Genomic DNA, 15,822 nt, shown 5'->3' on the forward strand with positions numbered 1-15,822 from the left:
CTATAACACGCCTCTCTGAGGCGCAACAATTTTGCACAGCCGAATGGTTGCCATGTAAAATTAAAGGACTTCTCCAACATACGTGACAGAATCAAAGCAACGCTTCAGGTGTGTTTTTGATAAGTAAATAACATGATGCAAAGCTGAAGAAAGTCAATTTTACATAAGACGGGCCCTTTAAAAAGGTACAACCACACAAAAATCTCAGATTTTATAAACATCTGCTCACAGAAGCAAAAAATAGTCTGCAAAACTCAGCTGTCCAAAGTACCAGCTGTCATCCAGGAAAAGATCAAAACAAGTACCTGTGGAAGAAGTTTTGAGATATCCTACCAATGATTTCTGTATGAGTGTCTGGCTGCAGGCAGTTTTGACTCCAGCTGCATAAAAAGGGAAAGAATCTCCACCAGAAGTATCTCCGACCAAGAACACAGTCAAATGTTGAGTAGAACAAGCAAGTACACCCAACAGTGACTCCAGTTTGAACTTTTATTCTATTCACTCCAGGTTTCAATTTCAAACGACATGACGACTCATTCTCTCTCTTTTCTTTGGAAGTCAAATTTCCCAGTCTGACAGCAAACAGCAGCGGTTATTCCGTAGTTTAGCATTAGAAATGGAGAAAAAGGGTCCAGGACCACTGAATGCAAACGTAAAAAAACAAAACAAACATATGGTCTCTGGATTAAATTGTTAGCAGTAGTTAGGAGAAAAACAAACAACAAATCGCAGGAGCAGCCATGTGAATCAGAGTACAACTGAGGCAGGTCACCACTGCCACAGAGCCGCTGCAGCCCAAAACTGACGCTGCTGACCCTGAACTGCTGCTGCAAACCCAATTACTATTCAATTCAGAGCTCAGCGCTCCCCCCCCCCCCCCCCAGGACAGGGTATCGATGATTCATTTTGTGTTTTATCAAAGAAACAGGAGTGCCATTAAAAAGAGATCAGTCAGCCACCAGGCATGAGGAGTCTGCCTCTAATTGGCCATTCATCAAAAGGCCTTTTCAAGTAGATCTCAGTTCTGAAATATCACGCATGACAACTGAACTACACTGCATTAATTACGCCGCCGATGAACCTCCTGCTCTGTGGCTCGCCCCTTGTGATTGTAGGATAGCCTGGAAAATACAGCCATTCAGCAGAATGCTAACTCTTAATCCCTTCTCCCATGTGACAAAGTAGCTACATTAAACAATTTTTAAAAAAACATCATGTTATTTATTAACGTAATTTGACATTATGAGCCTGAACTAACTGTACTTTGCTTCTGTATTTTTAGCTTAAAAAAAAAATAAAAAATCCTCCCTGAGGTGCTGCCATTTTATCTGCTCAATATCATCAGTCAGGCTTTTGAAAAGATGCTTTCAACCATTTCACTTCACAGCAGGTCCAGCATGTTTTCACACTGACAGAGCACTCGGTTTGAAACTGCATCATAGCAACTGTCTCTCTGTTGTCTTTGTTCAACTAAGCAGCCATCAGGACACACACACACACGCACGCACACACACACACACGAGGCGTTTTTTGTTGTTTTTTTTTGTTTGTTTTAGCTCCGTCTCTTTCCTCCCACCACGTGCGGGGAATTCTCCCCTTTCATCCATTTCCTGATGCACTCTAACTAGACAGTTTTCGGTCACGTCCCAGAATTATGCGCGATAGCTCTCTGGCTTCTAACATGGGCTCGCAGAGGACGCGAACAGCTGCGCATCCGCCGACAATTCATCCATCTCCGAACCCGCTCGTTTTCTGGCTCGAGCGTCGAGTTGATTTCCTTTTCTTTCCGAGCTGCTGGATCAGCTGAGGTCTGGTTCACCGCTAAGCAGTTGCCCGGAGGCCAAGAACACAGAGGCGCCCGCTGTTAGTGCGGCTGCGGAGCCACTTCGGGGTTAAAGTATGCGTGAAAAGAGGCGCACGCGAGCCCATCTGTATGCGAGCACCCACGCGTGCGCGCGGGCCGCTCGCACAGTTTTTGAGGTCGAGTCTCCTGCAGGCGCGAGACTGCTGAGCGAAGGACTCTTCCGAGAGAGACCCAGATTGTGTTTTGATGTGCGGGTAATGATTTAGGCGAGGCAACACCTTCTCCACATCCAAGTCTACGTGGAAGCCTCAAACTGTGGTGTAGAGCTCAACAAAAAAGACGAATAAATAAAAAAAAGCAGAAACTGAGTGCATTAGAGGGCATGAAAAATGCAGTTTGGATGTGAAGATTGTTCCTAAACTAGGCTGTCTGTGTATCCGCTGTCAAAAAGAAGGAGCCATTTTGGCTTGTTTCAACAGAAGAGCCCACTGGGAATCAAGCCCATGTCCTTGCACTCCGAGACACCTCAGCACAGCGGCTACACGCAGAGCCACTCTGCTATCAGTTTATCATTTTCTCACAGTAAAGAAGAATGTAATATGTCTGTAAGTCCCTAACACACAGCATGCTGAACCCGGTATCCTGAAGGACCGGCTATTTAGCACAGGAATAAGCCAATTATCTTCATGGAGAAGGGACATTTGCAATAGGATTTAGTAAATTCCTGCAGGACTCCTGTGTCAGGGGAGGCAGCTTATGCTGTAGGTGTTCTTCCATCAAGGTCCCCCCGGCCTTCCACCACAACCACAGAGGCACATCTGAGGCTGAACTGTAACTCACAGCCACTCAGAAGCGCATCATCAGCCACCTGAGCAAATACCGAAGCACTGGCCTCTGAAACAGGGAAGGGACTCAATAAAACACAAAGGTAGGGAAAGAAATGAGGTGGGAAAGGCTGACGTGACACTTCAGAATCTCCGGTAGGTTGCTGCTCGCGTTCTCACTAAAACCAGGAAGATAGAGCACATAACACCAGTTTTAAAGTCCCTCCACTGGCTCCCTGTAGCTCAAAGAATAGACTTTAAAATACTGTTGTTAGTTTATAAATCACTGAACAGCTTAGCACCACAATACATTAAAGATCTGCTGTTGTTGTATCAACCCTCCAGACTTCTCAGGTCTTCTGGTTCTGCTCTGCATCCCCAGAACCAGAACCAAACGAGGAGAAGCAGCATTCAGCATCTATGCACCACAAATTTGGAACAAACGTCCAGAAAACTGTAAAACAGCTGAAACACTGACTTCTTTTAAAACTCGACTAAAAACCCACCTGTTTAGAATTGTATTTGAAATGTAATCAATTACAAATTTATTGATGGAACTTGACTCAATGCTGTGTTTTGATTATTGATTCTATGTTGCATTGTGTTTCTGTGTTTGTAATGATGTAAAGCACTTTGAAATGCCTTGCTGCTGAAATGTGCTATACAAATAAAATTTGATTGATTGATTGATTGATTGATTGATTGATTGATTGATTGATTGATTGATGCATGCCATCCAATTGAAGAGAGTCATTCCTTTGAATGACGTCACTATTTTACGATTTAAAAAAGCAAATAACTTTTTTTCTCTCTCTAAACATACTGTAGGGTCAGGTTGGTCTTAATAGTTTTTTTATTTTCCTCTGACTAAGTCGAATTATTTGAAATCTACAGATTTTACTCTGATTAGCAGGTTATTGAGTATTTGATGCAAAATACAACTATGGGTGTTTTTTTAATTTACTTTGGGCTGCCAGTGCCAGCACCATGGCACTACTACCAGTGTGTGAAAGCTGCTGCTTTGATCCAAACCCAATTGTTCAGAGCACTAGCTAATTTCCTAAATGTGAAAAAAATTGTCATTCCTCAGCACTGCTTACAGTCAGAGGCACCGTTCTGTTGAACAACATATGAAAGTCTTTCTAAATTGTGTTAACCCATAATGAAATTATTGCAGTTAGCTCCACTTGCTGCCTTCAATTTCACATGCGCTCAAGAGCAGAAAAAAAAAACACAAATGGAGCTGTAAAGCTGAAAACTGCTTTTCCATTGTGGCTTCTGATCTATTTTAGATCCGTCTGTTCGGTGTTACGATACCAGAGTCCACAAGCCGAACTCCTAATTGTAGCTCGCTTGATTTCTGTGTGGTCCAGTGAGATTTGACCCTCCTCATGGATTCCACCCTCATTATCCCTGAACATGGAAGAAATACGAGCCGGGCAGCGTGACTGATATTCCTGTTCTTTCATCTGTTTCCAACTTGAACACCTTTGTCTTCCCAACACAATGACTCATGATTTATAGAAACGCTGAGAGTTGTGGTTTGACATATTCAAACGCAAATCTTGGTAAAGTTTATGTTATAAACGCAAGGGTGTAACTTTGTGTTGCAATTTGATGGGGATGAAGAGGAGCGGGGCGGCGTTAGGGCGCTGATGCACCCACAGTTACTGGAAGACCTTTACTTTTCTAGTGCTAAGAATAAATAGAATAAACCCAAAACTTCCATGTGAATGTCATACAGTCTTATTCAATAAATTAGGATATACGTCCTGATCAGGCATGTCAGAGTAATAGTAGCTTTCAAAAATAATCTTTTAGGAGGTATTAAACATACTACGAAATATAAATATGTTAAAACATACATAATCTAATAAATCTATATAATGTCTTTCACTTGGTGATGGAACTGCTGACAAAAGAACTTTTCATTCATATTCTAATTTATGGAATCAGCCTGTATTTGCTGAATGCTTGCCTACAGTTAAAAAAATTGGGCCCTATCGATTACAAAATTAATTATATTGTTTTTTCTAAAACAGTTTTTAGCAGTAAAAATTAAATGTTGCCCCTCCCAGACCAAAAAGCTCACATTTGCCCTGAACCCCCCTGGATCTGCATGAAATGGTTCGTTCCTGCTTGGACGGTGACGGTGTTGAGCAGCAGACAGTGGGAAACAAGAACGACTGTGGCTGTTACTATGCTGCTAAGAAATATTATAAAGTAGGTTTTCAAAAAATAGAGAAATAGAGAGAGAAAAAGGTAAAAGTGTCAATTTATAACCCTGTTTTTCTCCAAGAGAGGTGGGTAGACTGTGTGAGAATATCAACCGTTCAACAAAGGTAGCTTAGCTACAGACTACTGTTTGCCTCCATTTCACTAGCATTTAATGAATTAAGGAAAGAAATGACCAACATATTGATATGTTTAATGTGTCCCTGTACCTTTTACCACTTAACAACAGATGAGTGGTAAGCAGCATCTCTAACCAATGTCTCCTAAGAGAAATTAAAGCTGCAGTATGTAACTTTTATAAAAAAAAATTTTTTAACATATTTGTTAAAACTGTCATTATGTCGTGACAGAAAGGCATGAGTGATAATCTGTGAAAAATCTATTTCCTCTTCTTTCTCCCAGTACTATCTAGAAACAACTAATCAGAGACAGGAGAGTTTTACTGCTGTCAATAACAATCTCATGTGGCTGCTCATCCCTATGCTGCAGCTAATGCAGCCTGTTGCTAATGCTCATTCTAGTTAGCATAGCTACCAATGACGGCAGATAAACATTTTTCCTGTAATGATAAGTTGTTTTTCCACCGTTAACACATTTATCAGCGAGTGAATGAGGTTGATTGACAGCGCTAAGACCCTCCTACTGGTTCTGATTGGTTGTTTTGGTCAGAACGTTGCATTACTTTAGCCAGTAATAGTAGGTCAGGGAGAAGATTGATTGTTTTCACATATTATCTGACATGGTGACAGCTTTAACAAATATGGAGAAAACATATTTTGTATTAAAGTTATATACTGCATCTTGAATAAAATGCAACTAAATAGCATTTTTTGAGAAGTCTGGATTGCTTCATGTATATTTTGCATCTTGCCTATGACTGTTGCTCGTGGGGAGAGACATTTCAGTAATCTAAAACTAACAGAAAAAATTAAGCAACCTTCTTGCATTCTGTATGTGGATTTACTGTTGGATGTGAAATTCATGAGAAGTAAATATTGTGCTACTATCAGTATTGGACCAAAGAAAGCAAGGCAGTTGCAAGTCTTTAAAATTGGGACGCTTTCGATAGACTTAAAAAAAATTGTAACAGCAGCTGTGTGGGGGGGCCCCAATTAAATTTCTTGTTATGGGGCCCAAGATTCCTGGCGGCGCCCCTGCTTCCAATGATTCACTTCCTGCTAAAGAGCCCCCTGGTGGTTGAAGAAAAATCCACAGAAAAGCTGCACCAGGCTATAAGCCGCATGTTCAGTGTGGGGAAAAAAGTAGTAGCTTACAGTCCGAAAAATATGGTTTTTATTTGCTGCTTATGTAGGAGAAACTGGAATTACACATATTTATTCATCCATTGTTCAGTGGGTCTAAAATAGAAATAATCACCCTTCATTCCAAAATTGGAACTCTTTCAGCCAACAGTGATAAAAGCATGTAAAGGCAGGGTAGAGCTGAAGGTCCTGCTTTTATAGTAGAAAATCCTAAAATATAGCAATCACATTTTAGTTTCATTAGCCTATTAGAGGTCTTTATTATAGCTCGTTATTTTTGACTTTATTGAGTATGACTTCAGTCAGACTAACTTCAGAGAAATTTAGAAGAAAGAGAGCCTGGTTTATTTTTCAGTTCTGAGCCCTCTGATCTTGCTCCACCTTTAATTGCAAAAAGAGAAGGTAAGTTAGATGTGATCATTTAGGATGAATTTCAATGTCAAGTGTGAACACACACGTTTGAAGCTGTCCACCCAATCAACCGAAGCGGTTCAAGTGCCAAACCAGTGACGGTACTAAATCAGCTCTATTTTTCCAACGCATGTTCCATTTTTTATGCAAAGAAGAGGTAGTGGGTTGGTGCACAATGTGGCGACAGAATCCATAAAAGTGGCTAACCTCAGCACCGGCTCTTTGCTGGAATAGAAAATGGGCCCATGCAACACAGCAGTCAAACTGTTGTGAGTGCCACGTTTAAAACTCTAGTTCGACATCCTCTCAATGTGCCTCATTTAAGACAAACCGTTAAGACGCCGGTCTTTAAAGATTCAATATCTGTTCACTGCAATAAGATATCAGTTTTATTATCGCCCGTTACAAAATTTTATACGAGTTGATGCAACACAGTGTGCCACGGTTTATGAAGTCTACAAACTCAATTTCTAGCCCTTTTCGCGTCAAAGCTCTATGATCAACATGCAAGCATGAATCACCCAATTTGGGTCTTTTTGTTCTTTCCTTTTATAGGAGGAGACCATTAAAGAGCTGTTGTTGCGTCAGCTTTACAGACCACTCGGGTCCTTCTGGTTCTTCTTGGAGTGAGGACCAAATGTGGAGAAGCAGCGTTCAGCTTTTATGCTTCTTTAATCTGGCACGAGCTTCCAGAAAACTGCAAAAATGATGAAACACTGGGTTTCCTTAAATCAAGGCTGAAAGGCTGAAAACCCCTTTGCTTAGAGTTGTCTTTAATTAATATCAAGAACACCGTTAATTTCCATCTGGATTGCAACTTTATTAGTTTTTTTTTAATTCGCTACAGTAATGTAATGCTTTTCTATTTTTTTGCTTATTGTGTTATGTTTGTATTATGGATCATGTTTGAATGACCATATTGACGAAACGTACTATTAAATAAACTTGACTTGCTGAGAACATTGGCCATGTGTGCTTTCAGATCATGTGTGGTGGAATGAAAGGGAAGCAGCTTCAGTTTTCTCCAGGGCTACGCTCTCTTACTCAGAAAAACAAACGCAAGTCACAGAACGAAACTTTAATGTGAAAGGGCTTCCGACTACGTTTATGAACACTGTTGGGGTATTTCACGTCAGCATTTGGTGGCAACATCTCAGCTGTAGCTTTCCTGATAATTACTGATCAAATATCAGAAATGTTGGTTATAGTTGCCTCATTGCCTATAAGCTACCTTTACAAAGTAAAATGGTGACCCGAGACATCTGAGGGATACTCACAGTAATGATGCGATTTGTCTTTTACAGAAATTTTGAATACAACAGAAGGAGGAACAAATCTTTACAAAGAGATGTTTTCGACAACTTAATGACTTGGGATGAAGGCAGTTCTCTAACTGTGGAAAGCCTAATCAGTTCCTGAGTTTGTCTTATAGAATAACAAAGAATATGCTTTGGCATCAGTTCTGGTTTTACCCTCAAACTACTGCGTTGGACGAATCTTGTAGCTGAATAAGTGCATAGTTCTGCAGCTTATTGCCATGGGAACGGGTCACTTTATAGCTAATGGTATTGTGTGAAAAAACTTAATTTAAGAAAACTAAAACAAATAGGACAACCCTAAAGTGTATTTAGTTACAAATTACAGACAGACATTCATTTATTGCAGACAAACGTGCCTTGTCATGGTGAGACAAGCTATCCTGCCAGCAATAATGGAGCGTTGCTTGAAAAGGTAACATTGTCCATTTCTCAATATTACAGAGAAAGGTAATCACTAAACAACCAAACACATACTGTCATCCGCATACAGTAACTCTCCTGTGTCTGGACGCCAGTCAGTTTGTCACAAACCATTTGCATCTCTCGAATGATATTTTGCATCTACAACAAAAAACATTGCGTCACTTTTTACATAAAGAACAAACTTTCTTCAAACTTTCTATGCAAAGCAATAAGAAAGGACTCCTCTTTTAGCTCACCGCTCTAATGCTGCAGCCAACGGTGGCAAAACCAAGAACCTACCCATCTACACACACAGTCACCCCTTGCACTTGTTCTCGTTCTGTCAATGTCTGCCTCGCTTGCCCTCTTTCATTCTCATTTCTGCACAGTGGGGTATAAATGTTAATACGTAGAACATCCATGTACACGCAAATGCCAAGCCACCCAGCCTGGGGCAGCCTCCTGTTTTTCTGTATTTTGTCTCCAGTGGAGCGAGATGCTGTGCAATTTATTTTTTCTCACTGGAATCCTCCTTTATTCCGCCCATCCTGACAGCCATCCACCAAAGAGCTGGGACTTGTTTTCAACAATCTAGTATAGAGAACTAGCTCAACCAGGCAGTAATACAGACCCCTGCAGTTAGTAGGAGGGAGAAAAAAAATGGATCTTTGCATTTTCAGTTCTGGTGAAAGGGGAATAAAACTGGAGGAACAGCACATAGGGAAGCCTGTTTGAAAGCTTTCAATTGAATATGTGCATGAAAATGTGCCGGCCACACACACTGCCACATGCGCGCACGTAAACAACGCTCTTGGTCTGTGACAATCAGACCGTGACATCGTCTGAAACACTCTTCCGCAGGCTTCTACAGAGGGGGGGGGGAAGCACTGTGCCGCCCGCCAGACAGAACCATTTTCTCTAAATGACCCTCTCCCACCTCCTCCCTCGGCGCCAGGGAGATGGTGGCCTCGTGTCTCAACATAGCAATGCAAAGGCTGAGGGTCAGTGTGTCCTGCCCTAAATTTCAACTGGGTATGCTGAAGGCAGAGCTTAACATTCAAGAAATATTTGGGATTTGAGGGAAGAGCGGGGTGGGGGGATGTTCAGGCTAATTCCAACACTTCTCCTCAGAGAATCTTGCTGTGAAACTGCTGGCAAATTTCCCCTTCTTGAAAAGTCTGCATCAGCAATCATCCGCCTTCCCTTCCTTTAATGCGCGATCACCATCAAAGGGCACTGAGAGGAAGGGATAGTACATCACCCCCCCCCCACACACACACACACACACAAATACATCTATCTGGTGTATAAAAGGAGCATCACGTGTGGGTGAGAAATGGCTCATCAGTCACTTGCCTTGAGTAGGTAATTTGAGCTGATATAGTTGAGATCCAGCTCTCAGCAAAGTCAGTGCAGAGTCGCAGGCCTTATTACTCCCCCTTCCAAAGTCCGACTCAAGAGGAAGAGGAGCTCTGCACAGCTCAGTCTGTTCTCCTCATCCCTGGAAAGCACACGGAGGCGAGCACAAGGGGGATCTGAACCAATGCTAGATTGCAGAAGCGCCATGTTTCCTTCACCATTAGAAAGACTTGGAAAGGGAATTGAGCCACTGCATTATCTCTGTGCATGAGGGCTCAGGGGAATGTTCGTGTGTTGAGCAATAAGCAGTCATTTCCTTGTTCTCCACATAGATCCCTGGGAGCCTATGTTGTCTGATTCATTTCACTGAATTGTCAGCTAATGAATGGTACGCTGCTGTTGACTGCCACACACACACACAAGCATTGCCACAAAAGAGAAAAGCCCCCGAGGGTGATCATCACAGGGGTTCTCTCATTCTCATTAGGAGGGAATCAAAAGGAAATGAGGAACTCACTGATAATTTACCGTGTTCCCTGTGTGGACGTTACATCTGCCTCAACAAAACAGATAGCACCATGCTGGCCCATATCTGCAAGATCGCTGTCGGACTGTGATCACATCTAGAAAGAAAGGACAGCCAACGTAGGCTCTGCAACTGTGCTAGTGAGTGATTTGTCACTCCAGCAAGGAAACACTAGTTACCTTAGAGCAGTGTTTCCCAACCCTGGACCTCAAGGTACACTCTCCTACGTGTTTTAGAGGTTTCCCTGCTTTAATGTGCCTGATTCAACTGATTGCAGTTCAACAACCGCCTGTTAATCAGTCATCAATTGAAATCAGCTGGACTGAAGCAAGGAAATACCTAAAACATGCAGGGCAGTGAGCCTTCAGGACATGGGTTGGGAAACACTGCCTTAGAGGTAACAACCTGGTGTGAATGTCCATAGAAGAAATGATTAAATAAAACATAGCAGATTTCAGATCTTGTTTTCCTATCAATCTTTAGCCTCTTTAGCAAAGGATTTAAATAGACTCTAATTGAGTCTATTACAAACTCAATGAGAGTTTGTAATAGTAGTATTACAGACATTACTGGTGTGGTGAGCCCACACCAATAATGTCTGTCTTTATCATGCAACAAAACATTTCTATAAAATAATTTGTGATTAATTTGTCTTTATTGACAAACAAGCAGTGTTGTATAGTAACGAAGTAAAAATACTTCACTACTTTACTTAAGTATATTTTGGAGTACTTCATACTTTCCTGGAGTATGAAAATTTTTGATGACTTTCACTTTTACTTCACGTAATCCCTGAGCCGCGTCAGTGGGCAGCATCCCCCCCCCCCCCCCGCTCCAAAGTTTTCTGGGGTTTTTTTTTTTTTTGCATAATGACCAGTTGTGTGCACCACCTATTGACTGATTCACTGATTTGTGAAGTAGAGTAATCGTAACAGCTCTTTTTCTTCATGTTGGCCGCATTTTCTGTACCATTTATTTTTCTCATTTTCAGCACTGACCTTACTTGAAGGGAAAACTTGAGGCTTACAAAAACTTTGCATTTTCTGTCCCGGAGGGTTTACTAAGAAGCTGGTTCAGTTGTAAAGCAGGTTAAGTTAACCTTGTGCTATAGGTAAAGCACCTAATTTTCTTAACTAAATGATGCCTGCAGGTATATCTATTAGCAGGTTCAATTTTGCCTGCACTTGGTTGGGTACATTATTTTAAGTGTATTTGACAAGTTTACCAAAATATAAAAAATGTCATTCTACCTGCATTTGCTTTGTTTTACTTTTTACTTGTACTTTTCATTACATTACTTGAGTACATCCATTTTTACAGTAATTTCCATACTTAAGTACAAGAAGTTTCAGATACTTTAAGACTTTTACTCAAGTAACATTTCAGTCAGTGACTTCGACTTTTACCAAAGTCATATTTTGGAGAGGTACTTGTACTTTTACTTGACTCTGAGATTTCAGTACTTTATACAACACTGCAAACAAGGTGAGAGCCTCATCAGGCAGCTTGCTGGAAGTGTGCAGCAACAGGTAGGGTAGGGGCCACACTAACCTACCCTATACCTTAAACAGCCAGGGAAAACTCTGATCACTCCAACAATTCCCTTAGCATCTTAATAAAATGACTATCAATTATATGAATGGCATGATGGGACTCTTTAATGGTTCTCGTACTGTAAGCTTCTAGAGATCTTGTTAAAACCATCAGTTTCATGAAGAAGACAAGCTCTTATTATCTGATTTTGATGTTATTCCTCACCCACCAGGTAGCCTATTTCCCACACACAAGAACTTTCAACAATGGAGTCAGGTAACAGTGACAGTAACAAGGGAAGGTGTGCAGGTTAACTCAGTGGGGTTCACAGACTGCTGCACATAAGTGTGTCCGGCAACTCCTATTCACATTATGATAAGCATGATGACTCATCAGTTTGATTTTTAGTGTCAACACTACTCTTGGGTAACATCCAGTGATTCGTTCCATCTTGGTTTCCTTTGCTGCCAATGTGTGTTGGGTTCTGCACGTCACATAAACCATCTGTCATTGGTACATCACTATCAACCCGCACAACAAGAAGGCTAACCAACTGCTACTACGTTGTTTGTTGCCTCAGAGGCAAACAAGTGGATAGGGTAAGAGTTGACTTCAATAGCCCTTCCAGATAACCCAGAGATGCAACAAGGTTCCAGCTTAGGAACCTTGTAAAAGACCTCAGATGCTAAAAAACAAATCACATTCCCTTTCATACAGTATGTCCATTCTACCGTCATCCTTTCCCAACCCAGCTGTCTTCAGATTGACAGTACCTATGCCAAGTCTGTCTTTCCCATGCTACAACAGCAACACCTTTCCTTTCAGTTTGTAATGTCTGTGCAGTTTCATCATCAACATCACTCAGAGACTTTGTGTAACCTGTTTCCACATCTACCTGCTCTTCCTCTTCCTGTTCTTTGCTCATTTTTCTTTCTCCTTATCTCTTTAACCTTACCCTTGTCCACCTTTCATCGAGTTCTCTTCCCTTCATCACACCATCCCTCTCATACCTCAATGCCTTTTTTTGTTGTTTTTTTTAATCGTCTCATCCTGGCTTTGCATCACCCCTTTTGCTTTCCATGTCCCATTTGGGTAAAAAGCTATTCATTGAATGCTAACATGCAGACTGGCACGTCCCAAAGCAGAAAAGCAGCATGCTTTGCTCTTTTGATTTCCTACCAATTGAGTTCCCACAATGCCCTTGCTGGTCAGGGGAAAGATGACAAACAAGTGCTAATGCAATCAAAGAAACTGATACGCAGAGATCATCACATTCAGAAGCAAATTATGGACTTGTATACGTAAACAAATGTAATTGCGGTTCTCACCCAGGGATGTTTGCTATATGAGCTTTCCACATACATAAGCACTTCTCACACCGAACGGAGCCATTATGCTCGCTTAAGGCCCATCATAGGGGTGTTCGCGAGTGTGTGTGTGGGAGCCATTCATGTATAACATTAGTCCTAATGTGTTCAACAAGGGGCTATAAGAGCAAAGATGTTTCATTGGAGAATTGACCTCAGCTGCAGAGATGACTGTTTCAAACGCTCGCTGTGCTCCCGACAACATCCACAATTTATATATAGATACGGCAGACCCACTTTTCTTGCTCTTACAAAAATATAGCTGGTACACAGCAGGCTGTAATAATCGATATAACCTGAGAAGGCAGGTCATAAATCCAAGCAAATGTATTTCCCAGGAGGGGCAGTGGATGCTTAAGGTCTCTCACACGCACACATTATTACATTTCTGCACGGGGGGAAAAAAATAATAATAATAAAAAAATATAGGTGATATCTGCAAAGGCACGAGCACATTGCCAGCACAAGCGGTTAGGAAGCCAAAGACTTATTATCACCAACCTATGAGGTTGTGTAATGAATGGAAGCAATTAGCAGGGGCGCCTCAAGAAAACTTTGCAAGAGGGTGGCCAGGTGAAACGGGGCTGGAATAATCTTGTAGCGACACACCAACACCAACCACCAACACAGAATTTCAGGAGCTTTAATAGAAATGGGGATATGGAGGAATGTGAAGTTTAGGTCCAATGCAACAGCATCCTAGCATTCTGGTAAGCTCCTGTTGTCAACTACAAGTCTAACAAGGCTGATTTGATGTGTTAAGTGCCAATCGAATGTCAAAACACCCTATTGTGTTGCAACAATACTAGTCCTTTACCATCTTAAATTAATGCATAAGATCATCAAACATATCAAACTGTCATATAAAAGCTTGTCCCTTAAACATATGCATACAAAAAATATATGCATACAGGACAGTCTGACTAAGGGTGGTCATTGCAACTACTGGTGGTCCCCTTGGTGGAGCACCAGTGACTCCAGAGGCTTGTTGTGCATAATAAATTGATGCACAGTGTTATAAAAAGAAAATATATTTATGTTAATTAATTAATTTTGCAAATCCAGACAGTTTGGTCTTTGTTCTTTTAAATTCATGCATAAAACATAGAAATAATAGAATAAATTACATAAAGGATACTACTACTACAGATACATCATCTCTGGCTTATATGATTCCCTTGATGGCTCTCTTAGTGATGTAATGTGAAGTGGTATAACCGGCCTCCACCCCTGCCCCAAACCTCGTCACATGCCCCCCAACCCCCCGTCGGTACCGCCACTGGCAATTAAGCGCCTGGCAGCCTCTTTGGGGACACGCTGGACAGCAGACAGATTTGCGCATAAGCGGACGGGTAAAATGTTTGCGCTCCGGACTGTCTGCGCCTGTCTGTCAGGAACGCGTAAAAAAAAAAAAAAAGAAAGAAAGAAAGAGAGAAAAGGAATTAATATATATATATATATATATATATATATATATATATATATATATATATATATATATATATATATATATATATATATATATATATATATATATATATATATATATCGAGCCGGTCCAGTTTGCTCGAGAGAGAGAGAGTGGGGGCAATTGGGGGTGTCATTTCCTTCACCTTGCGGTCGAGGGCAACACCTGAACGGAGCACGAATCAGGTGGAAACGACGAACGGATCAATGTGATCAATCAGAGCATCGATCACTATCCGGTGTGTGTGTTTTTTAATCAAGGCGGTTAAAGTCCCCCACGTTAAAGCGCGTGCTGCTGTGCGTTAGGGGACAGGTTCAGTCTTGGAGCAAGGACTTCCAAACGGGGCTCCTGCCTATTAACCATCATCCATCGCAGAATTGGCTCCGCTTTACATTTTTTATACAGTTATATTGCACTTTAATTCGATTGTTAGTTGTTTTTTATGTTCTTGTCTTTTCGTAGCAATAAAAGCAAGCTCAGGCACGGCCGAGTCTCGCAAAAAATGCGCACGGAGTTGTTCCATTAACGCTTCCGTTTCCCTAAAATTATATCCACGGATCCACGTAGCATCATTTTTTTTTTTTTTTGAAAGACTCGTTTATAAGAATATTAGTAATAATTTAAGCCTGATTTTTAAAAAAAGAAAAAAAGTGTCAAGCAGGGATGCCAAAGAGCAGACGGGGAGATACAGGCGATTCCCAAATACCCGAGCGACGATGGTGGTGATGATGAGGGGAAACTAGGTCTCATCTCCACTCAGCGTGACCGAGGTGAAAATATGAAGCAGACATGTTCATCATGGTTTACAACATTTTTTTAAAAAGGAGGTAAAAATACCTTCAGGTGTCGTTTCCCGGCGTGATTATCTTAAGTTTCCTCTTCGGCTGCTGGTGCTGTCCGTCAGTCGGTCACAAAACTGAGTCGGAGAAGGACGAACGCTGTCATCGTCGGCTTTCTCTCCTCTCTGTTCTCTCTCTCTCTCTCTCTCTCTCTCTATCTCTCTCTCTCTCTCTCTCTCTCTCTCTCTCTCTCTCTCTCTCTCTCTCTCTCTCTCTCTCTCTCTCTCTCTCTCTCTCTCTCTCTCTCTCTCTCTCTCTCTCTCTCTCTTTCCCTCTCTCGCTCTGACTCCAGCTCAGCTTTACCAATAATAACGGGACTCCAAAAAAAAAAAAAGGAAAATGAAAAAGTCTCCCTGCCCTCCCCTGCTTTTCCCCTTTCCTGAGCGTCTACCTCTGCTTCGCTCGGCTTTGTCTCCTGGTTCTCTGTCGGGCTCTCCATCTCATCTCCCTCTCGGAAGTGATTAACACGTGTG

The 15,822-nt window shown here is 41.6% G+C and overlaps 1 protein-coding gene across 2 annotated transcripts in view; it reads right to left on the minus strand.

Moving 5' to 3' along the window:
- The window catches only part of LOC102236017, a 231,392-nt gene extending 215,891 nt beyond the window's left edge, over positions 1–15,501 (minus strand). For both annotated transcript variants that reach the window (XM_023335753.1, XM_023335752.1), the window contains exon 1: positions 15,348–15,501. The gene's annotated coding sequence lies outside the window, so the exon portion shown is untranslated. The remainder of the gene's footprint in view (positions 1–15,347) is intronic.
- Between the last annotated feature and the right edge of the window lie 321 nt (positions 15,502–15,822).

Source organism: Xiphophorus maculatus, chromosome 6 (genome assembly GCF_002775205.1).
Source record: "Xiphophorus maculatus strain JP 163 A chromosome 6, X_maculatus-5.0-male, whole genome shotgun sequence".
Taxonomy (NCBI): Eukaryota; Metazoa; Chordata; class Actinopteri; order Cyprinodontiformes; family Poeciliidae; genus Xiphophorus; species Xiphophorus maculatus.